The sequence below is a fragment of the Triturus cristatus genome, chromosome 7, assembly GCF_964204655.1.
Source record: "Triturus cristatus chromosome 7, aTriCri1.1, whole genome shotgun sequence".
Classification (NCBI taxonomy): domain Eukaryota; kingdom Metazoa; phylum Chordata; class Amphibia; order Caudata; family Salamandridae; genus Triturus; species Triturus cristatus.
The window spans coordinates 1,346,967,081-1,346,993,338 of record NC_140590.1 but is presented as its reverse complement, the minus strand read 5'-3'; the positions used below and the strand labels follow the sequence as shown (position 1 = coordinate 1,346,993,338).

General features: G+C 49.1%; 1 protein-coding gene across 2 annotated transcripts in view; it reads right to left on the bottom strand.

The window, feature by feature from the left end:
- The window catches only part of LOC146812036 (serine/threonine-protein phosphatase PP1-gamma catalytic subunit B-like), an 84,302-nt gene that overhangs the window by 32,371 nt on the left and 25,673 nt on the right, over window positions 1-26,258 (bottom strand). Inside the window, exon 7 of one of the 2 annotated variants that reach the window (XR_014966814.1) lies at window positions 23,171-23,334. The exons of the other annotated variant lie outside the window; for it this stretch is intronic. The gene's annotated coding sequence lies outside the window, so the exon portion shown is untranslated. The remainder of the gene's footprint in view (window positions 1-23,170; window positions 23,335-26,258) is intronic. 2 annotated transcript variants of the gene reach the window in all.

The following is a 26,258-nucleotide window of genomic DNA, read 5'->3' as shown; positions in this document are numbered from 1 at the left end:
ACCTCAACTTCTACATTGACGACCCCAACTCCATCAGAATCTGAACATCGGCCTCACCCAACTGGCCACTGAACCCGGACACACACTTGGCCCCGTTTTTCACCTCCAGCGACAGAATCAAATTCAGCCACACCACAGAACTCACCTGACCACAGCATTGTACACTTCACCATCACTGGCACCCAGCACACCATCACCAGACCCTACCCCCCCCAATCGCAACTGGAATAAGCTTACGGCAACTCAGTGGTCGCAGGCCCTCACCACCTCCCAACCCGAGGCCTCAACAGATCTCGACCAGGACGTCCAGAACGTCACCGGCTGGATCATCGACAGTGCTACCTCTCAGAAAACTACAAAATACAACAAGTCCTCCCAACAGGCCAGCTTGTGCACCCCAGAACTCAGGACCAGCAAGCGCTACTGCCACCAACTTGAAAAACAATGGTGGGCCACCAAGAACCCTGCAGACAGAGCAGCTCACAAAAAAGCCCTGAGCAACTATCATCTGCACATCAAGGAAGCCAAGAACGCAGCCATCACCTCCTGTATTGACTTCGCAGCCAACCACACAAAGGAACTCTTCAAAATAGTCAAAAGCATTCTCCAAGCCGACAGCTACAGAGAACACCATCCACCCCTCCCAAAAACTCCGAGACACCCTCTCGGACTACTTCCACAGCAATATTACCAACATCTACAACAATTTCAACATCCAACCCACCACCCTCAATCCCAACGACCTCAACCAACCAGCTAGCATCAGACAAACCATTACCACCTGCTCTCCGGTCACTGCCTTGAAAACCTCAGCCATTATGTCTTACCCCCACTCTGGGGCGCCCACTAACCCCTGCTCCTACCACTTCTACAACCTCACAACGAACCCAATCAGCAAGCAACTCACCTGCATCCTCAACACCCTCATCTCCACAGCAACCGTCCCTGACAAATCGAAACACACAGGCGTCAGACCCTTCTTAAAATAATCCTATGCAGATCAATGATCTAAAAAATTATCGGCTGATCTCCCTGAACCCCCACTTGGCCGAAGTACTCGAGAAAGCAATCAACCAGCAGCTGACCAAATTACCGGAGCAAAAACACCTACAGGACGACTCGCAATCAGGGATCTGTGCCGACCACAGCACTGACTACCACCACAAATGACATCAAAACACTCCACGACCGTGGAGAAACTGTGGCCCTGATCCCCCCTTGACATCTCCACGGCGTTCGACACAATCTCCCAAAAAACACCGTCATCAACAGAAGACTCCAGACCATACAGAACGCTGCAGCCAGTCTCATCCTGGACCTCCCCAAAACTTACCCACGTCGCCCCCTACCGGAGAGACCACCACTGGCTCCCCATCCAGAAGAGAGGCCAGTTCAAGATCCTCATGCACACCTACAAAGCCCTCCACGACCTAGGAACTGCCTACATCAACCACACAGTCAAGCATCCAAAGGATTTTTTAGCTTCTCTACAAAAGTCTTAATGGAGGGGCACAGCAGGGAACTATTTTGATGCTTATGATGTAATGTTTTCTTTTTACCACTCTTTTTCGCAGATATAGATCTTCCCTTCTCTTTACACCCTATCTCTCCATGTAGGAATGACCAAGCTACACGTCATACACATACACCAGATTGGCAAGCCTTAGCCACCCACAGAGGCAGTCTCGAGTGTTGGATAAACAAAACAAAAAATCTTCATCCATCTGTATGCACTACATAGATATCATACCAGGGATGTGGAATTTCTATAGCCCGACGCCCAGGACATATAGTTTGGGGTCAAGGGCAACAAGTTTTCATGCGTGTTTTGTCCTTGGGACAAGTAGGCCCAACCCCCTGCTGCACAAACCCTTTGGCTGCCAGTTTGCAGTACCACATTATGGATCAGGAAAGGGCACTGCCTGCAGTTAAGGTAATATTTTTGTCCATATGTTAATGCTGTTCAAACTTGTATTTATGGTTCCTTAATTGAAAATCCTTTATTTTTAGGGTGAGCGCTCTAAGTAAATGTTGTAAGCTCTGACTGCACTACTGACAGTAGTTCCACTATAAAAATGTGTACACACGTTTTCAAAGTTTAGCAATATTAGAGCTATGTATAATGCTCCCAGAATGCTATCTGATTTGATGCAAATATTTGCAGAAGCTTGAAAGCAAGATTGATGATTCTTTGCTTTCAAAATAAAATGTTCATAAAAAACATGTAAGCAAGAAAAACAGCATTTCGTTAAGCTACTGCAAAATTTCAGGTACCAGTTCTTTGCCGCATCATTTAATAACATGTGTTGATGCATGCTAGTATTCCCCAAAAATATTCAAAATGGAAAATCAGTGTAACCAGTTTCAATCGGATTATGGGAAACAAAAATAAACAAGCATTGGCCAGCCCAGCAGGGTCTGAAATTGGTGTTGAGCCTTTTAGTTTTGTCAATGTGTGAATTGTTTTGGCATGGTTTTGGAAAACCTTATTGGTGTGGCAGCTGCTGGGTCCTCACCATTTTAACAAACATTGGCTAAAGCAAAATTAGTTTTTGGTCTCAATAAGCACACACTGACACGGTAGTTAGTGGCACTGAACAAAACTACTTTGTGTGCCAATATGCTCCTTGTGAAGCCAGCCGATACAAAGAGAGAATCAGAATTTTAATAAATGCAAAAGGTCATCGTCAACGCCAGACCAAATTAGGGGCCCAATTATTAAAATCTCAAAAGTGCACCCATGGTATATGTCCTTGCATTAAGTGCAGCTATACGGCTTTCATGAATTCTCAGGAATCTGCAGAAGTAGGACAAGAAATAGTACTAGAAAATATTTGTGAACTGCATTTTAGCATCATCAAATCTGCATGCGTAGATTTGCTCATGCGAAAATCTGAGTGTTTGCAAGTTTACTTTCCCTCCGACCAAATTTTTTCCCAACTCTGGAAGAAGAAGGTTTATGTCTGCCATTGTCAGGAGTACATTTCCAACATTTCTCAGTAAGGGAAAAGAGTAGAGAAGAGTTGTTGAAAACCCTTAAAACATGTAAGTTAGTTAGTTGGTTTGCATAGACTGAAAAGGGCATTATAACCCTGAAACTATTGCTTACCACTACCTTCAGCCCCAGTATGTAGATCTGCTGAAACATGGCAACATAAGGGGATTGCAAGTATTCAAACACTACTATGGTATGAGCCCTGGCATAATCAGAGAGGCTATATCAGAGCTCTTATATAATGAGATCGCAGCCATAATTTTTCGCCGCACCACATGGCACCAAAGGGACAAGTGGATTTTGTTACAGGATGTGAGAAAGTGGCTCTGTATATACGGTTCCCAAATAGGTACAGTGTGTACAGAGTCCACAGTTCCTAAAGGTTTGGCAGAGGCTAAAGTTAGATATAACCTTACTCTCTAAAGTGGTAGCTTGGTCGAGCAGTAAGGCAGTATCAGAGGACAGTGTAAAGCATTTGTTGTACACACTCAGCCAGCAAATGGTCTCACACACTCAATAACTGAACTCTAGGCCAATGGTTTATATATATGTTTGTTTTATTTTAGAACCAACAATAGGTATTAAAATATACTTTCTCAGAATGAGAGGTTTTAGGTAAATACTTTTGCAATATGCAATTGGCTTTTTTAAATACTGTATACAGGTTGTTGCAACAGGCAACACAATTTCAAACACAATAATGCATTGAGTTCAATGGAAGTTTTAAGTTATTTGCAATAGATTGCTTTTAGGATTACTTTTGTAACTCTAGGACTGGATCCTAGATTCAGTCCTGGGACAGTTCTTAGAAACAAGTGATAAAAGTCGACTTAGTTACTATTGGGATTTTTAGGCAATATTTTGCTATTTTAAAAGTTGACAGAAGAAATTTCATAGAAAAACAGTCAATGATTCCCTATGGGAGAAAATTCAAGTTGCAGGTAAGTATGTTCTCGTTACTTTTGTAATCCAGTACTGGGTTCCTAGACTCAGTACTGGGACCTCTATCTAAAACAGGTAAGTAATTACGTTTTCACAGTTGGTACGATTTTTAACCCCTTCAGCGCGGCGCGGATTTCCGCGCCACGCTGAAGGTTCCGTGCGCGGGCGGGGCCATGACGGAACGGTTCCGTCATGCGCACAGCGCAACCGACGTGCATGACGAAACCGTTCCGTCATGCGCGTCGAACGGGTTAAAGAATATTTGAAGTTTGCAAAAATCGACACTCAGAAGAAATTTCACAGAAAAACAGTCAATGATTTCCTATGGAAGAAAGGAATACGCTACTTACCAGTATGCATCTGTTCTTGGCATGTAGAGCTGCAGATCTACACACTTGTGCATAGATCGCCATCTGGTGTTGGGCCCGGATGTTTGCAGTTGTTTTTCCTCTTGGAAAGTCTTTGGAAGTTACGAGGTCGGTGACTCCTCCTTTGGATCGTATTGCGCATGGGCTTCGGCTCCATCCTCAGATTGTTTTTCGCCAGCAGGGAAATGATGGAGCGTAGTAATAAACAGTGAAGATGCCCATGTGTGTTTTATCTAATAAGCCATTGAAGCCCCTATTTTACGTGTAGAATGGGCTTTAGGTGGAACGGATAGCGTTTGTTTTGCTTTGTAGTAGCAAATCTGAATGCATTTGACAATCCACCTAGCTATCCCCGACTTGGAGATGGGGTTGCCCTTGTAGGGTGGAGAGAAAGAGACAAACAGTTGTTTGGTCTTACGGAATGGTTGTGTTCTCTCGATGTAGTAGAGTAAGGCTCGTTTGACATCTAGTGTGTGTAGAGCTCTTTCTGCAACAGTTTGTGGTTGCGAGAAGAATACTGGTAGTTCTACAGAGTGGTTTAGGTGAAAAGGAGAAATGACTTTAGGGAGGAATTTTGGGTTGGTACGGAGAACAACTTTGTTATGGTGCATTTGTAGAAAAAGTTCTTGAATGGTAAAAGCTTGCATCTCACTGACCCTTCTGAGGGAAGTGATGGCTACGAGAAAAGCGGTTTTCCAGGTTAAAAATTGGAGTTCACATTTGTGCAATGGCTCGAAGGGAGGCCCCATTAGTTTGGTGAGAACGATATTTAGGTTCCACACAGGTGAGGGTGGCATTCTGGGGGGAATTATTCTTTTAAGGCCTTCCATGAAGGCTTTAATGGCAGGTACTCTAAAGAGTGATAGATGTTGCCTGTTTTGTAGGTAAGCTGCTATAGCTGCGAGGTGCAGGTGAATGGACGTATAGGCTAGATTACACCTTTGTAGGTGGAGTAAGTAGCCGATGATGTGTTGAATAGAGACGTCTAGGGGATTGATGGTGTTGTTGTGACAATAGACAACAAAACGTTTCCACTTGGCGGCGTAGCACGCTCTAGTGGTGGGTCGCCTAGCTTCCTTGATGACGTTCATACAGTCAGGGGGAAGATTTAGATAACCAAATTCCAGGACTTCAGGAGCCAGATCGCAAGGTGGAGCTGAGCTGGGTCCGGGTGTCTGATCTCTCCATGGTTCTGGGTTAAGAGGTGTGGAGAGAGGCGTAATTTTTGGTGCGGTACTACAGATAGTTCCAGCAGTGTGGTGTACCACGGTTGTCTGGCCCAAGTTGGAGCTACTAGGATTAGTGTGAGGGAGTGTTGCTGTAGTTTGCGCATCACTAGTGGAAGGAGTGGGAGAGGCGGAAAAGCGTACGAAAATCTGCCCGACCAGTTCATCCATATCGCATTTCCTTTGGAAAATGGGTGTGGATATCTGGCGGCGAAGCTTGGGCATTTAGTGTTTTCGTGGGTGGCGAAGAGGTCTATCTGTGGATGCTCCTACATCTGAAAGTACGGGTGTAGAACTTGTGGGTGGAGTTCCCACTCGTGGATTTGTTGTGTTTGTCTGCTGAGCAGATCTGCCATAGTGTTTTGGACTTTTGGGACATGCTGAGCTAGGAGAAAGATTTCTGGGGTATGGCATATCTCCATATGCTCTGTGCTAGCTGAGAGAGCTGTGGAGAGTGTGTGCCGCCTTGTTTTTGAATATAGTACATGGCTGTCATGTTGTCTGTGCGGATTAGGACTGCCTTGACTGAAATCTGTGTTTGAAAAGATTTTAGGGCTAAGAAGATTACTAGTATCTCCAGATGGTTGATGTGGAGTAACTTTTGTTGAGGTGTCCATGTGCCTTGCACGGTGAGATGTAATAGATGAGCTCCCCACCCGGAGAGCGATGCGTCTGTGGTTAGTACTATCTAGGGAACCGGGTCCAGGAACGGTCGACCTGTGGAAAGGTTTGTGGTGGTCCACCACTGCAGAGAGCGATGGGTGTGACCGTCTACCAACACCAGATCTGTTAATTGACCCTGGGCCTGGTTCCATTGGCGCGCTAAGCACTCTTGGAGAGGACGCATCTGGAGTCTTGCGTGACGTACTATGAAGATGCAAGAGGCCATCATCCCTATTAGTTGCATAAACACTCGAGCTGGAAGGGAGTGTTGCGCTATGAATTTTGCACGTAGAGCCTGAATGCTTGTAATCCTGGCAGGATTGGGGTAGGCTAGCGCTTTTGAGGTGTCTATGATGGCACTGAGGTATTGTTTTATGTGGGATGGTTGTAGATGGGACTTTGCGTGGTTTACTGTGAAGCCCAGTTGGTGCAGTAGCTGGATGGTGGCATGCGTGTGTTGTACTGGTGGCATGCGTGTGTTGTACACACTGGCTGTATGAACTGGCTTTTATTAGCCAGTCGTCTAGGTATGGGAAGACATGAATGTGTTGTCTCCTCAGGTGTGCTGCCACTACAGCTAAGCACTTGGTGAATACACGTGGTGCCGTTGTGACTCCGAACTGGAGTACTTTGAATTGGTAGTGTTGGCCGTCCACTACGAATCTGAGGAACTTCCTGTGAGCGTTGTGCACTGGAATGTGGAAATAAGCGTCTTTTAGGTCTAAAGTGGTCAAGAAGTCGTTTTGGGAAAGCAGTGAAAGTACCTGCTGAAGCGTTACCATGTGAAAATGGTCTGAGTGTATGTATTTGTTTAGGGGCCTGAGGTCTAGGATGGGCCGCAGAGTCTCGTCCCTTTTTGGTATGAGAAAATATAGGGAGTAGACCCCCATATTTCGTTGGTTGGTATGAACGTGTTCTATCGCCCTTTTCTGTAGGAGGGAGATTACCTCCTGCTTTAGTAGTGTTAGATGTTCTTGTGACATTGGGCGTTGTCTGGGTGGGATGTTTGGGGGGTAGATATTAGTTCTAGGCAGTAGCCTGAACAAATTATTTGTATTACCCATTTGTCTGAGGTGATGGTGGCCCAGACAGGGAGGACATTTTGGAGTCTGCACCGGCCGGAGTGGGATGGTCTGGGGGGAGTGGAGGGAAGTCATTGGGTAGGTGCGGTGGCAGAGCAGGCGGTGTTTGTTTTGCCTCTGCCTTTGTTATTATTGCCCCTGCAGCCGCCTCTTTGGTAGCCCCTTGTAAAGGTGGACTGGGTAGGGGCCTTATATGAAGTGGAAGCGGTGTCGGAGGGGTAGCCTCTGGATTTGCTACGAAAGGAAGAGCGGCGAAAGGAGCGCCTGGGAGGGTGTGATTGTAAAGCTCCCATAGATTTTGCCGTGTCAGTGTCTTTTTTCATCTTTTCTAGGGCCTCATCCACTTTTGGGCCAAACAGATGTTCCTGGTCAAAGGGATGCTTGAGGATGGAGGCCTGTACCTCTGGTTTAAAACCTGAGATCCTTAGCCAGGCATGGCGACGGAGGAGGACACTAGTATTGATGGCCCTGGAGGCTGTGTCTGCTGCATCCTGGGCACAATGTATGGAGGTATTAGTAATGGTTTTGCACTCCTGAATTAACTCGTTTGCCCTGGTTTGTATTTATGAGGGAGATGTTGCATTATGGCTTCTAATTCGTCATAATAGGCCCTGTCATACCTGGCTAGTAGCGCTTGTGTATTAGTGATACGCCATATGTTGGCAGCTTGGGATGCAGTACGCTTGCCTGATGCGTCCAAGAGGTTAGACTCTTTGTCAGGTGGTGGTGCTTCGCCTGACGCTTGGGAGTTGGCCATTTTACGTGCTGTGGACACTACCAGAGAATCTAATGGTGCTGGCCCTCTGATGTAGGAGGGATCTGTAGGGGCGGATTTATATTTCTTTTCAATGCGCGGGTTAATGACCCTGGCTCTGACTGGGTCTTTAAAGACCTCTGGCGCATGTTTTATAACTCCCTTGAGCATAGGCAATATGGAGGTAGTCCTATGTGTGGTGTCAAACGTATCGAGGAGGAAATCCTCCTCCACGTGGTCGGTAAGGAGATCTACCCCGTGATAGTGTGCAGCCCTTTGCAGTTGATGGTTGAACCCCAGTGAGTCTTCTGGCGGGGAAGGTCTGGAAGGGTAGAGATCATCCTGTGAGACGTTAGGGATGTCAGGGATATTATAATCGTCCCATGGGTCTGGGGAGCCTGTGGGAGTGGGGTCCCCTGTAGGTAAATCTTGGGGCACGTCTCCTATGTCATCATATGGATCCCCCTGATCATCATCATCCGGAGAGGGTGTTGGGGAATGATGAGGTGGGGGCGGAGATGGTGGAGGAGGGGAAGGTATTCTGAAAGGAGAGGTAGCAGAGTACTTCCTCTTTGGAGGTGGAGGCGGAGCAGGTTTATCCAGCTGCCTCTTTTTGATGGAGAGCATCAAATGTCCGGTTTTAGGATTCTTGGTTAGTGTTTTTTGTAATGGATCCGGTGTAAAAAGTTCTGGTGATGTTGGTTGGTCCGTCGGCGCCGAATGCGTCGGGCCGTTGGTTTTTTGGCTTTATCCGCGCTGGTTCGTTGTTTGGAACTATGCTTGGAAAAGTCTGATTGTTTGGTCTGCGCCGAGGTGGATTTCGGCTTCGAAGTGTCGGTGGCCTTGTGTGCTTTTGTCGGTGCCGAAGATGGTGTCGGCGCCGAGAAGCTGGAGCTGGTTCTCGACACCGAGTGTTTCGGTGCGGAGCTCCGTGTCGAAGCGGAGGCCATTTTCTTTTTCGGTGTCGAAGAGTGTTTATCGGCACCGACGGTGGGCTGGCTCGAGCCCGAGCCGCCGGAAGGCTTAATCGGCTTCTTTACCGGGCCCGAAGGTGCGGTGTGAGAAGCAATGTCCTTGGTCTTGCTTAGGCCCGGAGGCGAAGGCGTGACCGAAGCCTTTTTCGGTGCCGGCGAGGGTGTGGGGGGGTAGATTAGTACTCACGACCCTCTGTGCCGGAGTGATGTCCTCCACATCTGAATCGTCGGCTTCGTAGGCGCTGACGAGTCCCTCGTCGGTGTGGTGTTCTTCTGGAGCGTCTACGCCTTCCCCGAAGATGTCGTCCGGAATCGTCGTCGACGAGTGTGCCATGGTTCTTCTAGCCCTTCGGTCTCGAATGGTTTTCTTGGACCTGAAGGACTTACACGCCGGACAATCTCGAGCCTCGTGTTCAGGGGAGAGGCAGAGATTGCATACTTCGTGGAGATCGGTGTGGGGGAACTTGGACCCACATCGAGGGCACTTCTTGAAGGGAGTCCTTTCCATTAGCCAGGACCGGAGCTTGGGTAGGCCCGAAGGCCGTCGTCGACGACCGGAATCGAAGGTTTTTGACGATGAGAGGCGCGTCGAGTGGGGAGATCGCGATCGAAAACAATACCGCGAGTTGGGGTGAGGATTGCGCGTCGATCGTCGAACTGGAAGCTGTTCGGAACCGGAGCGCGAAGAACACATCCGAGCCCGATGGCGGAAAAAAACAATCTGAGGATGGAACCGAAGCCCATGCACAATACGATCCAAAGGAGGAGTCACCGACCTCGTGACTTCCAAAGACTTTCCAAGAGGAAAAACAACTGCAAACATCCGGGCCCAACACCAGATGTCGATCTATGCACAAGTGTGTAATCTGCAGCTCATTTGCCTCGAACATTGGGTTACTGGTAAGTACGGTTGTGAATATTTTGCAGGGTCAGTGCTGGGCACCAAGATCCGGCATTGGGATCTCTCCTAATAGCAGGTGAGTATTTTCGTTTTCGTTACTCGGTTGATTTTTGGGGAATATTTTAAGTTTTAGAAACTCCACACTTAGAAGAAATTTCAGAAGAAACCAGTCAGTTACACTATGGAGGAAAATTGGGTTATCGACTTTTGGGTAAGTACTCGACTGGCAGAGTTAAGGTTCTGGGCACAGACTCAGGGGTCTCCCAGGGTCAGGTAAGTACAGTTGTTACACCCTCAGCGGCAAAGGGGCAGCCGGGTGCAGAGTGAGTTAGGCCCAATGTTATCCTATGGGAGGCAGGGGGGCCTTGGTTGGTGGCTGCTGACTAGCAGGCCACACGGCTGTGAGAGCTGGGCTCCTGGCCACTTGCTCAGGGCAAATGGGGAAGTAGATAGGTGTAGAGGTTACACTGCCAGGGCCACTCGGGCGGCTGGGTGCAGGGTGCTTTTGAGCCTTCGGGCGCTCAATGGATTTCAATGGGAAAGCTCCTGGTTGAAAAAAGGCTGCAAGCTCGGGGACGAAGATTCTTGAGGTGCCGCCACCACCACTTCGAGAGGTAAGTTGGGTAGTTGGAGGATGGTAGGTACCCAGGAGTTGGGCACAGGGGGCCGCTGGGCGCCGGGTGCAGGGGTGCCTTTTGGTGTCAGGAAATCTTACCCTCTGTTGATCGCGGTTGGGGGGAGTACCTGGTTCTGAGGCTGCATGCGTCCTCAGGAGCGTCGAGGTTAGTCCTTGGGTGCCGGATTCGCAGTCGCCGGGGGGGGGGGGGGGGGGGGGGGGGGAAAGACGTCCTCTGGGTCTTTGTTCACTCTGGCACAGGCCAGGCTTGGCGGGTGCAGAGTGTGCAGGGTTTGCGGTTCCGGGCTGATGCCAGGGGTTAGAAGCTGGTTTTGAGCAGAGCCTCTGCTCATGGGAGTCCCAGGGGCTTAGAGCCAAAAGGTAGCCAGGTCCTCCGGGGTTAGTGAGGTTGCTGGCCACAAGAGGTGCCGGGATGGAGCAGGAGCAGGTTCGAGGGTCGACAGGCCGGTAGGGCTGGGGCCAAAGCAGTTTGTGTCTTCCTCTTGTCAGCAGCTACACGGCAGGTCTTCTTTCTTCTTGCTCTTCTTAGTTTTTTTCGAATCTGGAATCTCAGGAAGAAAGGTTCAGGGTGCCCCTAAATACTAGATTTAGGGGCGTTACAGGTAGGTAGAGGGCAGGGACCAATGGGTCCCTTCCCTGGGGTGGGTACACCCCCTATCCTGCCACTCTCCTGTGGGAGGGGGCCAGTAGCCTAGTCCTGATTGGGCAGGGCCTCCCATCTTCAAGATGGCGAGAGCCCGGAGATGCGCTTCACCTCGCCTCCCCCACCTGAGGGGTGGGGTTGGCAGGCTGGCACATCCCCTGTCCTTATTTGGGTTTTCCGGCCAGGCTTCCCGCCAGAGTGGGGGTAGCAAGTGGCCTGGGGAAGCTCACAGAGGCGGCATGCCTTTGAAGCTTCCCCCTGTCCATCATGGGGGAGGAGACCTAACACCTCGCCCAGGATGTGTATTGTTGCAGGCCCAGGAGAGCGGGGGCTCTCCTACCCAGGGGTCCAGCAACATGTCTGCTGTGTGGCAGCCTAGGCAGCCTCCCAGACCAGACGTGGAATGTAGGTTAGGTTTCAGGGGGCATCTCTAAGATGCCCTCTGGGGTGCTTGGTACATTAAATCCCACACTGGCATCAGTGCGGGTTTAATGTGCTGAGAAGTTTGATACCAAACTTCTCAGTCTTCAGTGTTGCCATTATGGTGCTGAGGAGTTCGTGTTTGACGAGCTCTCAGCACCATGTACTCTTAAATGGCAGCACTGCACTTACAGTGCCCAGGAATGGACCTGGGTACTGTAGGGGCACAGGGCTCATGCTCCTGTGCCCACACCACTGGCATAGGGCACCCAGCTAGAGGGGTGGCTGATGTATGCCAGGGCAGTGTAGGTCGACTCTTTGTTTTGTCTTGTACCCAGACACTCAGCCTGCCAGGGCAGTGTGTGTGTGTTAGGGTACAGGGCCTCTAAGGGTGGCACAATGAGTGCTGCAGCCCTTAGAGGCCTTCCCTGGTCACAAGGCCCTGGCTACCTAGGGTACCATTTACCGGGGGCTGACATGTGGCCAGGGCTTGCCAATTGGGGTGTGAGGTTATTAGGAAAGGAACATAGGCCCTGGGCACCTGATTGACTGAGTGTGCCCTGGACTCCTGCCAAAGTACATTCAGCAGAAGGTGGGGGCATACCATGCAAGAAAGATGGCACTTTCTCACACAGGACAAGTACATTTATGAAGCAACCTGTCCCATGGACAAGTAGATATTTTATTAAATTCCACACCCCTGCATACCCTACTGAGCTTTCACTTCTTTCTGTAACAAGCTGCTCAGTGCTCAAAGGCTTCCATTGTGACCTTGCCTGGACAAATTTCAACAGCTGTTCAAACCAACTTAGAGCTCACTTTGCTTTTCCTGACTTCAATGTTAGTTTGCTCATTGGGTTGTTAATTTCTGCTTACACTGAATGTCTGTATTATAATTTGGCATAAGTGCTGATATTACTTTTCTCTGTTACTAATGTTTGGCACCATGTCCTTTTTCCAGTTTTGCTCACGTTGCATTACAGTATTGTATATATTGCCTAAACACCAGCCACTCGGATAAGAAGCAGAAGGAGCACCATTGCGTGCAGACGTCTTCCTTGCTGGCCAGCAAGAATGCAACGTACCGACAAATAAATTAAATGGTCTTGCTAAGCAACTCCTGTGTATTGTGCGTTTCTTTCATTGCTCCTGGGAGGGTGCAAAAGGTTTTCTCTGACAAGGAGTGCCATGTCAGGGCACTCACTCAGGGTGGTTTTAGTGTGGGAGAGTTGGAGGTGGTGGCAGGGAGGAGCACAAGTTAGGAGGAGGTGGGAAGGTGCTCCCTCGGGGAGCCCAACATAGGTGGGTCTCTAGGAACAAAGGTGGCAGGTGGGGGTGTGGGGTTACTGTGATAAAATGCCTCCTTTGCATGGTGAGCCCCCTACGTTTTGCCTGGTTTTGATGTGGTTTCAAATGTAGTGCACAGGGTCATTTACCAACCAGGTGCCCTGTGACAGTGCTCCTTCCCTAAAACAAACTGCCAATTGGTACTTTTGCCCCATGTAAGTCCCGAGTAACTGGTAGCCTGGATACCTGGGGCCTGAGAGCAGAAGAGGGTCCCTTAGGGACCCTGCTCACTGGGACCATGCCACTGCCCTTGTAGCCTGCATGCCCATTTAAGGGAGAAAACCACATAGTCAATATGGCACCCAGCTAACATTGCCTGGCTGCATAGGTAAGTCACCCCACTAGGAGGCCTTACAGCCGTAAGGCAGGGTTGCACTATACTACAGGTGAGGGCATATCTGCATGAGCAGATATGCCCCTACATTATTGGAGACCATTTCCCAATATTGTATGTGCTAGTGAAGCCATGAGCGTGCATGGGCTGGGAACTCAACATGATGGCTTTACTGAATATAGGAGTGTCTGTGTGACACAGAATAGAGCAGAGAATTCCAATATGGCGGCCGAGCTAACCCAGCGCGGAACCGAGGTCAGCGCTCTACGCCCTTTTTCAACGCCGGGAAGGGAAAACCCAGAAATTAGGAGCCAGAGGAAGCCAGGGACGATAAAGGGAGGTCAGCCACGCAAAAGGAGAGAACAGAGTGGAAAAGGGTGAACGAGGAGCAGAGAAACGGAGCAGAAGGGAAGAGGCAAACCAGTAAAAGGAGGCAGCAAGTACAGGGAGACTCAGGACGACGCTGGAGGTTGCCGCTCAAGAAGCTCAAGAAGCACTGCGGTTGAGACCAGCACTCCAACAGGGGAATCGGAGGCTGTGACTCCCCTCCCCACGGCCTCGGAGGGTCGTGGGTTCAGGCAAGTGAAGCGCATGCCTTTAAGTTCAATAAAGGGGTGGTGGGCAGGGTTGCGGGCCACATCACCATAAACTGTCACAGTTTTTCCTCCTTCCCTGAGGCACAAACCACGATAGGGCACTGGTGAATGCTGTTCACTACAACCCACCTTGTACATAAAGTGTTAGTTGGACCAAAACCCTTACCCTATTTTACTTTATTTTTCCGGTTCCCCTTGGGAGGAGACGACCATGATGACCTGGACCACAGAAGTAAGGAAGAATTAGAAAGTGTCCTCTGCCTATCGGGAAGAGCGGACCAGGACTAAAAGCCAAACTCTTCAGTTCTGTTCTTATGTTGTTTTACTCTGACCTCACCTTAGGCATCCCAAGAAGCATTGGGACTGTCCTACGTTATCAATAAATACGACTAACGCTAAAACCTCAGACTATCATTGCGAGAGAGACCTCTCCAGTACAATTCTTGGGACCTGATTCTCACAGTCTGGTACCAAACTACTCCTTTCAGTGTGGGATTAATTGTACCCAGAGGGTACCTCATAGGTGCCCCCCGAATCCCCTACCAACCCTGGTGTGCTATCTGACCGACTGTAAGCAGCCAGCCACTATTAGACATGTTTCTGGACCCCTGGGTGGAGAGCCTTTGTTCTCTGGGGCCAAAAACAATACACATCCTGGGCAGGTGTGGGGGGGGGTATGGTTATGCCTCCTCCCCAGGATGGGCCAGTGCTCGGAGAAGGAAGTGTCAAAGGCCTGCCGCCACCAGCCTTTGCTGCTAGCAGCAGATGGCAGCACCCGGGAAAAATCAAAAAGATAAATGCGCCAACCCTACACCCAAGGTGGGTGGGAGCAAGGTGAAGCACTTTTCAGTCTCCGCCATCTTGAGGATGGGGAGACCCCTCCAATCAGGGCTAGGTTCAGACGCTGTAGTCACCCCAGGTAAGGTGCCCATTGGCCCTACCTGCTACCCCATAAAACGGCTCCTAAGTTTAGTATTTAGGTGGCTTTCCCAGATCTGGGATGGCCTAAGAAGAAATAAGACACCCTGCAGCAGAAGCCAAAAAATGACAACTGCCTTGCCCCAGCCCTACCGGCCTGTCTCCAGTGTCGACAAAACCTGCATCCTGTCTTGCAGCACGACCTCTAAAACGCCTGGAAGGACTGTTGCCTTCAATAAAGACTCCAATCTCCAGAGGACAGACGACCGGTCCTGAAGAAACCCACTCTGCAGCCAACACCCATGGACCAAGTCGGAGTGGCTCACCTGTGCAGTGAAGTCTCCCAGGCGATCCTGACCTTGTATCCAGCGTTGGCTGACCTCTCCTACCCTCCATGACGGCGCATACAGTGTGAATCCAGATACTCCCCTGACCACGACCTGCTCCAGTAAGAAGATTCTGACCCTGGACCTAGGTGAGCTGAACAAACGGTGCCTCTACGACCCCCTATATCCCAACTTACCTCTGCTGTCACTGGTCGTCTTCCTTCAACCTCCAAACCTGCACCCGGCTGCCCCTGTGACGCTGGTGGTGTAGGTTTGGTTCTGCTTTGTGCCCCCGTGTTTGTGCTAGAGCTCAAAGCTCGGCCCGTGCAACTAATTTACTTACCTGCAAGCAGTGTGGCTCCAGGCACCCAGTCTCTATTGGAAAGCACTGGGTCGAACTCTCATTTTGACCTCTGCACCAGGCCACCCCTGTGCCGCTAGTGGTGCAGTTTTGGTACCTATCTGGCCCTTGCAGACTTTTGGCTCCGAAGACTGAACTTGTAAGTTCAGTACCATGTTTAAATGCAATATTTTCTCCATAGGATAACATTGGACAGTGTGAAAAAGTTTCTAATTCTTAATTTTTCAAAGTGAAAAGTATTTTTCATTAAAAACGTACTTCTCTTATTACGAAGACCTGGGTCTTAAAATAAAGTACTGAGTATAATTTTATAAAATTGGTCTGGATCTCCTTTTATTTATCATGTGTGTGCAATACATGTCTTACACTCACTCTGTGTTAGGCCTAAGGCTGCTCGTCCACACTACCACTAATAGAGCACTTTGGGTTATACATTGGGCCCTGTACACTTTATTGCCACCTAGTGATAATGTATACAGAGCCAGCTTCCTACAGGTACACTTCAAGGGTGGAAGAGGTGTGGCGCAGCGGCCAGGGTGACTGACTCCAGAATCTGGGGATCACGGTTCGATTGCCGGCGGCAGATTAGCCCAGCACCATGTGACTCTGGGCAATAGCTTGCTTAATCTTCCAGACGGCCCCCAGCGCCTAGAGACCCTTACGGGTGAGTGTTTGCGCTTTACAAATGTGGATTATTAGGGTGAAAAGTCAGGTAGGCAGTCATATAGGAGCAATTCAGCAGAGTAATTTGAGCCAGCCTAGCAGGGTAGCAAAGGAGGCAGAATTAGGGAATTAATCCCTCTGGTATGAGTTCTATGTGTAAATGTCATTATGTGTAAAAGTCGTTACATGCAACATTAATGGCATCAATAATCAGAACAAATTCAGAGCTATTCTGGCATAGTTAAAATCTTTTAAAGCCCAGATAATGTTTCTTTAAAAAATTCCCCTGAAATCCCAGACCGGACCACCCAAAATTCCCAATTTCATTACACATGCATTTTATGACTGCTAATGCAGCAGTCAGAGGGGTTGCTATCCTGAAAACTTGTAATTTGCTAGGAGAGATAGTATAGGTGGTGAGGGATCCAAAGACTCAGTGGATAATGGGGAGTCTTGCAGTGGGCAATACGCTCTTCAGGGCTCGAAAAACCATGTAAATTGCACTAGACCTGCAGATCCAGTCATGTGAAACATCTACGTGACCTAACTGAAATGTACTTGACCTCTGAGACTGAAAGCAGAGCAAATGTGACAAGTTAACAAGATTTAAAAGCATTTTTTTTGCTCATTTACTTTGTGAGCAATAAAGATGCCTTTAAATCTTGCCCTCTTGTCACATTTGCTCTGCTTTCAGAGGCTGAGATCAAGTGTCTGTGTCTTCCTACTCGCCAGAAAGTGCGAGTAGGACCTAAAAATAACTCATCCTTATTGAATGTGACTCACAAATGCGAGCGAGTGGATTATGGCCCTATTGAGGACGAGGTCTCCTCTTTAAGAGGAGTCTGATATTTTACTTCCTCTTCAGGGCCTGCTGATTATGGGGAGCAACTTTAATATTGTACCAGAGGTGAGTTTAGATTGCTCGCGAAAAAACAGGCTTCAAAAATAGGCCTAAAGCAGCCCATTTTTTGTGTACAATTATTTAAGGACTTTGCTTGAATCGATCCTTGGTGAATGGATTTCCCTAGTGGGCGAGAGTATGCCTGTTCAATTCAGCGCTATGAATTGATTTTTTAGTATCCCACAAATGTGACAGAAAGAGGTCCAGTATGTTGGCAAATCCTTTTTCAGACCATCAGGCCCCATTTGAGGTGACAGTGCACACTTCTAGGATAGAACATAGACAATGGCAGCTTGATAAATCACTATTAACAGAAGAGGGCTGGGTATCATATATGCACTCCAAGATATAGGATTTTTAGAAGGAATTAAGGAACAGCTTCGATTTTGCATTATGGGGCGCCTGTAAGGCTTTTATTAGAGGTGAAGTAATTTCATTTAAGGCTCAAGTTAACAAATTGAGACGTGAAGCAGCGACGGTCTTACAATCCGAAAAAGATTAGGCCATTAGTGCACATCTCTCATATAATTCCACTGTATCTAAAGCTAAGGTTTTTCAAGCTAGTCCGAGTTTAAAAGATCACTATCTCCAAAGAAGTAATACAATTAGAGATCTTGCTTTCAGACATACTATGAAGAAAGCGAGCACGCAGTGCACTTCTTAGAGTGGTCAACCAAACGCAAACTAAACCGAGAGGTAATGCAGTCCATTTTCGATGGAACTAGGAATTCCACTATTACACAATCCAAATTAATTTGAAAAGATGTCCTTGGGCACTATGCTAACCTTTATACCCCGGCGAGTTTGACCCCGCAGGACCAAATGGAGGATTTCCTACCATCCAACTGAACTCCCAGTATTAAGCTTTCATTACCCCATCCATCTCATTAGCGGACATAAGGGCAGCCATTCAATCCTTACCTAATGCTAAAGCATCTGCAAAGGATAGCTTGCCTGGCGAAATATGTAGAAAGCTGGCTCTGTAATTACTATATGAAAGTAAGGTATAGTGTGCATAGAGTCCAAGGAGTCCCCAGAGGTATAGCAGAGGCTAAATTAGGTAAGTACTAACAGCTCTCTTTGTGGTAGTGTGATCAGAGACTGAATCCAGACCAATTGGGTAAGTATAAAAAGGTATACTTGTATTTTATTTCTAGAACCAAGCAGGACTTGGTATAGGTAGGTAAATATACTTTCAATGGTAAACCTTTGTACAAAAATACATTTGAGGATGGATTTGTGCTTGTTACAGGTTGGTATCACTCTAAAAAGCAGTAAAAATTACACAGTAATTACGTTTAGAATACTTTTAGATTATTTTGAGTACTGGGGGTGGTATGCCTTCGTACCACCCTTAAGGATCTCACAATACAAGGTAAGTAAGACTTTTCTTAGCTTAGAGTTAAAGTTTCTGTTTTCCCTAACGAAACAACAGTTCAACATTTTAGGCACCAAAATCTCATAACATGGATTCCTATGGGGAAAAATGGTTATCTGTTTTGCAGGTAAGTAAACGTCTTACAAGTGGTAGTTTTTGGGGGATAGGACCAAGACTCCCCAAGGTCTAGGTAGGCACTTATGTTGCACCACCAGCAGCACTGGGGCGGCTGGGTGCAGAGTGCAGGGGCCCAATGTTAGCCAATGGGGGCCTTCAGCTAGGGCCTGCTTATGAGCAGGCTACTCGGTGTGGGAGCAAAGCTCCTGGAGTTAAGGGCAGCACTGCAAGGGCCAACAAGCACAGGAGCTGCATCACCTGTGGCACTGGGGAGGCTGGGTGCAGGGTGCCAAAAGGACATCGAGGAGCCGATGCTTTTCAAAGGTGACCTTTGGTTCAGTAAAATTGCTGCAGGCTCGGGCAGGGAGACTTCCTGAAGGCGACCACCGGCTGGAGAGGTCAGCTGGGTTCTTGGGGATCCCTGGACACCGTTGGTTGGGCCACCCAAGGCTGTGGGTCGTTGGGTGCAGGGGTGTCTTCTGGGCTCCGGTTTTCTTACGAATTCCAGTCGGGGCGACCCCTCGGGTGGAGGCTGCAGGAGTAGTCCTGAGGGAGGTCGGGGGATCACCAGATCGCAAGGAGTCTGTAAGGTGAGTGCAAGGCAGGTCCTCCGGGCTCCGGGGGTCTGCTGGTTTCTTCAATGTAGGTAGGCCAGGGGGCAGACAGGCCGGTAAGTCTGGGGTCAAAGCATTAGTTGCCCTCTTCTTTCTACGTCGGCATGGCTCTTTGGTCCTGCTTTATTCCTCGAATCTGAGGAGTCAAGGTTGTCCCTGAATACTAGATTTAGGGGCGTTTAAAGGGGTGTGCAGGTCAGTGCCAACGGGTCCCTTCCTTGGGGTGGTTACACCCCCTATTATGCCACCCTGCAGTGGGAGGGGGCATGAGCCTCTCCCTCATTGGCCGGGTCCCCTCATCTTCAAGATGGAGGGGACGGAGATGTGTGCTTCACTTCGCCTCCCCAACCTGAGGGGTAGGGTTGGCAAAGGTGGGCACAACTCTCTTACTAGCTTGGTTTTTCTGCCGATTCTCCCACCCAAAGTGGGGGGCAGAACTGGGGTGAGCCAGTTGCTAGAGGCAGCAAAAGGCAGGGGTAGCTTTCAAAAGCAGCAGGCCTGTGAAGCTTCCCCTTCACGGACCCAGCCCATCCTGGGGGAGGAGGCATGACACCTCTACCCAGATTGACTTGGTCTCTGGACCCAGAGAGCGGAGGCTCTCTACCTAGGGGTCCAGGCACCTGTCTGCTGGTGGCAGCCATTCAGCAACCACACCAGGCTGGTTGTTTTTTCCGGGGGCATCTCTAAGATGCCTTCTGCATTTTACATTAAATCCGACACTGGCATCAGTGTGGATTTAATGTGCTGAGAAGTTTGCTACCAAACTTCCCAGGTTTTAGTATAGCCATTATGGAGATGTGGAGTTTGTAATGACCAACTCCCAGACCATATAAATATCAGACCCACGTCCTCCTTTGCAGGACTATTGATCTACCAACCACCAGGTTGCCCTCTCAGATCTATGCAACTTCATTGGCCAGAAGTCATTGCAATAAGCCAACTATACGGCCCTAGGAGATTTTAACTTGCATATTAAGGATCCTGGCTGTACTCATGCCTCTCAGCTAACGATGTCACTCAATGGGGCAAATATCATCCAGCATGTAAAATCCCCCACTCATTGTGCAGGCCGCATTTTATTTTTTTATAAATCTTTTTATTAAACAGACTCGACAACAAGGCATAGTATCACAAAGTCAATATGGAGGGTACCGCAAGAATCAATATACATCATAATACAGTAAGCTTATGCAGTGGAAATCACGGGGAAGGGGAGACATCATCATCGTGTACGCGAGGTTGGGTACAAATGTTTCCACTGTATAAATTCCAAGGGGACCATATCTTGGACCATTTACGGGGACAGCCACGGGCCGTATACACAAATTTCTCTCTTTGCATACACCAGTCAAAGTCTTTTTTCCAGTTCGTAATTGTGGGTGCATGTGAGGCCCCCCAGAGCTGCGCAATGTTCCTTTTGGCTATCATACAGCTGAGTGTGACCCACTGTGTGGCATAGGTGATGAGGTCTGTTGGTTCCCAGATATTTAGTAGGCATCTGAGCGCTTCCGGCTGGAGCTCAGCCTCCAGTATTTTGCTCATGATTGCATGTGTCTTACGCCAGAATTCCTGGATTGGCCTACAGTGCCATATAGTGTGCATAAAGTGCCCGGCTGAGCACATCCCCGTCTACAGGACCCATCCGTCTGACCCCCCCATATGCACCAGTTGGGGACCGGTTACATATATTCTATGTAGGATTTTCAGCTGCACAAGCCGGAGGCACGCTGATATTGCAACTGTTTTAGGGGATGAGATCGCCGTCTGCCAACTTTCGTCATCTAGTTCGATGCCATCTCCCGTTCATTTCTCCCGCAGTAAAGTTAGGGGATCGCTCATGTTGTTGATGAGTTTTCTGTAAGTTAAGGATATAGCCCTTTCGGGCAGATGTCCATCTAGTAGTCTGTCCTCTAATGGGGAGCTATCCGGTGGGGAGGCATCACAAGGCAGTGCGGATTGTAATGCGTGGCGGACCTGAAGATATCTGAAGAACTCAGAGTCCGCCAGCGCGTATTGCGTTTGGAGAGTGCTAAAAGGTTTTAGTCGTAGTCTGGTCTGAAGTACCGACGGACAGAGCGGTGCCTCCATCTCCGAGCAGTCAGTCGGGTGAGGTGAGGCTTTTCCCCCACAAAAGGCTGGGAAAGAAGACACAGTTCTTACGTCCAAGCAAAAGGTTGCTTGACTGGTAGGGGGGCGATTGCCACAATCTTACCTGATGATTGTAATTTCACTGTTATAGTTTTGTTTTTCACGAATCATACACCAAACATGTTTATCCTGCAGTAGCCTTGATATCCACCATTTTTTAGGTCCTGAAGAAAGCAGAGTCAGTGGACCAAACTGGCTGAAACATGTCGACCTTACTAGACTGAGTCAGGAAATAGTCAATTTTTTCAAGACTATTTGTTCTTTTAAACATGACACCTGGACAATTCTTAATAAACACATTTTTTGCCCACGTAGTCATTTTTAATGCACTTCCACACTAGAGCACTGCACATCATTAGAGTCTTCAAAGTTTGAAAACACACCGTGGCAGGAGTTTTTCTATCTTGGGATCATTAGGTCGGGCACTCGACAGGGCCTGTCGGCTCGACACTGTGGGCCCAGACCGTGACCCCTTAGAGTCTCAGATGACGAAGCTCCGCCAGTAAGGGTGGGCTGATGGACTCTTAACTCCCGCCAGGTGATGTACAAACTATCTGAAGAGTTTCTCACACATATTTTCATAGCATTCAGTGGCTCTCTGTTCTTCATGAACGGACTTAGCACCTCCGGTTAGTTGTTCTAGTGTTTATTGGGGATTGGAGGTGTTATAGTCCTTAAATTAATTCCCCCGGGACCCTTATATATATTGCGTGCTTGATTCAACAGTATGTTCATTCTCCACAAAGTAGTCGTCAATGGACTTGATCAAACTTTTACGTATTTTGGGGTTTTTAAGGTGCCAGGGGTTTATGGGGGCAATGCGTCCTATGCGTGTGTGGTCTAATACTATGTGAACCCATAGGGGAGAGTGATCAGATATGCCTCTGGCAAGGTGCCGGATCTCCTGGATGTTAGCGACCTGGGAAGCGGGGACAATTATGTAATCCAGACGGGAGAGACTGTTATGCGCACCAGAGTGAAAGGTGTGTTGTATTTTGTCTGGGTTATAAGATCTCCATACGTCTACAAAGCCCATTGCCTCCAGAAAGCTAGAAAAAGAGTGTGCAGTGGGGGATAGTGCACGGGGCGGGTGTCTATCTATCTCCCCCGATATGACAGAGTTGAAGTCGCCGCCGAGGACAAGGTGCCCATCAGGCAGCGTTAGCAGCAGAGCACTGAGGTCGGTGAATGTGGCCGGCTGTAGCCCAGGGGCGCATAAACAGACAGGAAAGTAATGCATTGCCCGCCCACATGCCCGTGACCCCAACATATCTCCCACGGTCGTCCATATGTGTGGATGTAACAGATAATGGAAATGATTTTTTTTGCATAATGCCCACCCCTCTTGAGTTGGATGTAAAGCCCGCGTGTGCCACCATGGAGTATCCCCACCTGTACATCGCTTTACACGTGTTGCCGATTAGATGCGTTTCCTGAAGCAGGACGATGTCAGGTGACAGTCTTTTAATGTGTTGCAACACCACGCTTCTCTTATTTTGTCCCCTAACCCGTTAACATTCCAACTTAAGATTTTGACTTCTTTGTTCCATTGCGTACCCATTTGCGTGTAAAGGAGGTGTGACACGGTTTCACAGATAATGCCGTTGAGTAAATGCAACCAACAAATAACAACCCCCCGCCCTGCTTCCCTGCGCTCTGGGCTCAAAACTACCCATCTTAAAAAAATGCAGAGTGCCTGTCGCCCAAAAAAAGAAAATAGCTAACAAGAAGAATGTAGAGGGGGGCTGTGGTGCCCCGCCGACCCTCCCCCCCCTATCATAGCAAGTTATCGGTGCATTGCATAAGGAAAGTCAAAATAAGGAGCCGAGTTTTATGCCAGAACAAAGTGTATAGTTCAGCACCTGTGAGTATCACGGAGTCATGGTCAGGTTCCAGCCCATGACAGGAGACGGTGGCTTCGGAGTCATTCAAGGATCTCCGACGTAGGCACTTCGTCCAGTTCAGCTTTCGTTGTGGCCGCTCTCCGTCGGGTCTCTCCGGCTGTCCAACCAGTCAGATGCGGCTTCTGGAAGATCGAAAAAATAGGTTTGCCCATTTGCCTCGACACGCAGATGCGCGGGGAAGAGCATGGCGTATTTCAGATCTCTGGCCCGCAGTCTTTGCTTAACATCCAGGAATGAGCGCCAACGCATCTGCACTGTGCGAGTAAAATCTGGAAAGAAAGTAACAATCGCATTATCCAGGCGGAGTGGGGGGGGGGGGGGGCGCGACTCTGGCGGCTTGGAGAATTGTATCTCTGTCTCGATAATTTAATAATCGGGGCAGTATCGGGCAGGGTGGAGCACCCGACCGCGGGCGACCCCCGGGCACTCTGTGTGCCCTTTCGACCACAAACAGTTTGGAGAGACCCTTTGGTTGTAGTTTCGTTACGATAAGGTCCTCGATGAACAGGTCTACAGCAGGGCCCTCCAATTTCTCTGGCACCCCCAGCACTCGTATGTTGTTACGCCTTAATCTCCCCTCATAGTCATCGAGCGTATCCCCCGAGAATTTGCAGAACGCTTGGAGTTCCTTGACATCAGTTTGTACTTGCGAGGTGTCCGCTACTAGACCTGCATTGGTGGTCTCGAGTTGCTTTACCTTTTCCCTATACTTGGCGAGGTCCGCCCAGATTAACGACACTTCAGAGGACAGGGCATCAATGGACGTTCGAACCCCAGTAATTGCCGCCAGTAGATCCTTCATGGTGGGTTCAGAAAGGGTCCTGTTCCGCGCCACTTTGTTGTTTGTCGCCTACTCCCTTCCGCTCAGGTAGGTCCACCCTCTGGCAGGTGTAACGGTCCAGTCTGCTCTGTTGGGACGATTTTGTGCCCTTTGAATTGGGCATGGTGGGGCCCCTGGCCCGGCAAACGAAGACACAGAGCTAGCCCCTCCAAAGCAGGGCACCAGAGTGGGGTGGTTGTGGAAAGAGTCCCCTAAGGCAGGTCACCCAGTACAGAGCGCGCAACTGGATCGCAAAGCAGCGGGGTCCCGCAACTGTCCGCCCACTCAGCAGGTCAAGCGGATCCCCAACGTCTTTCTTCCGCCGTCCCGCCGCCGAGAGGCCCAGCCGAACGCACACTAGCACCCAGGGGCCCAGCAGTCGATTTCAAGTCTCCTGGCGCGTGACTACTGCGTGGCAGTCTACTTCCTATTGTGTGCTAATATGGACCCATGGGGGAGTCACAAAGGGCAGCAGTAGTGGCCCCCTCGAGGCGGAGCGCCGCCGCAGACACAAAGGCCAGGGTTGGTTCTAGCGCACAGAGCCGAGCTTCGCTGGTGTTGCTCCGACTCACCACACAAGGGCACACTCCCACAGCATTCAGCACGGCCCAGTCGAGTGTTCCCGTCCCGCCGCGGCGCGTCTCACTCTCCTACCATAGGCAGCAGGGCTCCACTTGTGCCTCGTCGCAGGGCCACTCCGCAGTGGCTTGAGTCACCTGGCGCTCCTTCCCTCGCAACCCCAACACGGCGGACTCGCACCAACGCCCGCTGCAGAGGGGGATCCGTCGTGGATGTGGGCCGTCGATGGAGCCCCGTCGTCCACTTGCCAAGCGAAGCCGAGTGTCCCAGAAGGGCACACCCAAGAAGCAGTGCAGCTCTCGAGGGGTCCCAGCGGAGTCCCCGCCCGATCCTCCGTTGTTGAAGCCTCCCGGCGGGGGGTCAAGGACATGTGCGGTGTGTCCCCTCCCGCAATCGGCAGCCGTAACCCCAGACGCTGCAATGCTGCTCGTTGCCGCAGGGCGCTCCGCCGACCGGCGACTTCCAGTACGAGGCGGCCGCCGTCGCTGTTACGCTGCGCCGGCTCACAGGATCACTTTAGCCCCAGGCGTCAGGAGTGTCTCTAGGCCCCAGACGACGGGACCCGTTTTTAGCGTTTGGAGGCAGCGCCGGGGCTCAGAATGACACGCACATGCACCGCTCACTCCAGGGACTTCGATTCCGTTGCCAGAGGTCAGGATAGATGACAGGATTTATGCCGGGGAGGAGGTTTTCGGCGGAGCTGAAGAGTTACGCAGCCATCTTGCTTCGAAGCTAGGCCACGCCCCCCGCAGGCCGCATTTTAGATCTAGTATTCTTGAATATTCCGTCCTTGGTTGCCGAGACCCCGCAACAAGTGGTCTTGACAGACCACCACTTGGTCCCTTTCTTGTTTACCATGGAAATATTACAACCTGGTGGAGAAACCCGCAACATGCCAAAAAGAAATTGGAAGAAGCTAACAACTGAATCCCTGGGTTCAGTGTTGTTGGAGAGCCAACTACAATTAACGAACAACTCTAATGTAGACACGCCTGCTATGGCCAGGTGGATCTCTACCGCCATGGACAACATAACCCCGGCCAGATTAGGAAGAGTCCGGAGAAATTCTCCATCGGCCCCATGGTTCTCCGAAGGCCTCAGAGTGGAAAAAAGCAAATGAAAAAAAAAAAGGAATGCCTCTGGAAGAAAGATTATAGCCCATCGGCCAAATTGGCCTATAAGGAAGCTCTAAAAGGCTATTGACATGATTAAGCTGATTAATGTATGACTTGTTAAAATCCCAAAAAAGTTTATAAAAAAAAGGAAGCTCAAAGAATTACACAAATCGGCAGATATTTGTTTTTATACTGCCACCTTTTTAAATCAGTGCATCAATTCCAGGAAAAGTATGAGTTTTTAACGTATTTTATTATTCATTTTATATATTTATGAATGATCATATGTATTACTCAATGAGCCATTAACTATAATTAACAATTGTAAGTTTTAATTGCAATGTCTTTGTAAAAAAAATGTATTGTTGTCTTTTTTGTTTGAATTGAATTACACAAATCAATGAGGGTGGCAAGAAGGGACTACTTTGTGAAGCGCATTAACAGCACGGAGGAACTCAAGCAAAGAAATCTTCAGGTTAGTTAGCGCCTTGACTTAGCCGGTGGCGCTTGAGAGAAAGATATTACCGTCACT